This window comes from Aplysia californica, unplaced genomic scaffold, assembly GCF_000002075.1.
Source record: "Aplysia californica isolate F4 #8 unplaced genomic scaffold, AplCal3.0 scaffold00043, whole genome shotgun sequence".
Taxonomy (NCBI): Eukaryota; Metazoa; Mollusca; class Gastropoda; order Aplysiida; family Aplysiidae; genus Aplysia; species Aplysia californica.
The window spans coordinates 1,200,602-1,202,051 of NW_004797313.1; positions in this window are offsets into that span (position 1 = coordinate 1,200,602).

Sequence of the window (1,450 nt, forward strand, 5' to 3'; positions counted from 1 at the left end):
TTTTACAGGGACATGTGTCTCACCAAGCACTATCAAATTATGCCCAAAAAAACGATTTTCGAAAATTTGTGGAATTCACGGTTTTATCAGGCGACCGACGGTATGTCTATGTCAGTCTAGACAGAGGAAGATTTCATCCTTTACAGAAAGGAACGCTGCCAAACAGCAAGGGTAGTTAAAGAGGCTAAGAACAGATCATGGGCAGTATATGGAGAACAGCCGGAAGCAAAATGTAAAGAAGACCCGAGGGAGTTTCAAAAGAGCCTTAAAAGCATGAGGATGCGGGAAGAACAATTTAACCCAACTGAAAGAGTCAATGGGGAGAGCGAAAACTCTATTGTCAGGAAACCAAAGATTACGGAATGATGGAAACGCTATTACCAGGAGCTGTGGATCCCTGCAGGAGAAACAACACAAAACAGCTTCTCACCGAAAGAAACCACTCCAGATCCATTAATACTGCTGAGTGAAACCCAACATTTTATGAAGAAAAGCCCCACAAACAAATCGCCATGTGTGATAATATCACAGCAGAAGAGGTCAACCTATGTGGCCATTTCGGTGAACTCTCGCTTTGGAGAATTTTTAACCTGGCTTAGGTGACAAAAAGAACACGTGATGACTGGTAACCAGCTGCCAATGTACCAATTTGGAAAAAGATAGGTAACAAAAGAGACTCTGGAACCTACAGAGGAGTACCCCTTCTCAGCCTAGTGGGTAAAATGTTTGCCAACATACTGAAAATGAGAATGAGACCGATCGTAAACTCAGTGAAGCCCAGTTTGGCTTCAGAAAAGGCAGGGGTTGTACTGACCATTCAGTGTGACCATAAAACAATCTTGGAGTTCAAAATGAAAGTCAGCTAGTAAAATATAGTTTTACTTTAAGGAATTTGAACATTTTCCGTGTTGTGTGTGTACAGAAGCAATCTTAATTCAATCCGGCCCGCGCCCTCGCTCAATCAGTTTTTTAATTAAAGTGCTTATATTTTCAAATGGGCACACTATGAGTAAAATGTTTAATCCTGGTGGGGCTTTTTCATAATTGAAATGTCTAAGAGATATTGAGGATAACGTAATAGCTATTGCTTGACTCTGCTAACTTTCGCATTTTCGCTTCAACGGAAGCACTCGAAACAGCATTTTTCAAAATTGGTGGGAGATATTTAAAAAGTCTCTCTAGGAAAACAGAAATATTCATTTTTACATACTCAGGCCAAATAATTTAAAAATCCTTGAGTTTTAAATGAGAGTCAAGGCTTTGATTTTTGTCGTTTTGAGAAAACTTGAAAAAACGTTCTGATTTTGTAATTACTTTCTAATCGGAACAGTTAGGAGCATGAATTGAGTATAAAGACAAATAACAATTTATTGTCAATATATCCAATTGTTTTATATCTAACTCTAAGAAAAAAGTCTCCCTCTCTCTCTCGATCTCTCTCTCTCTCTTT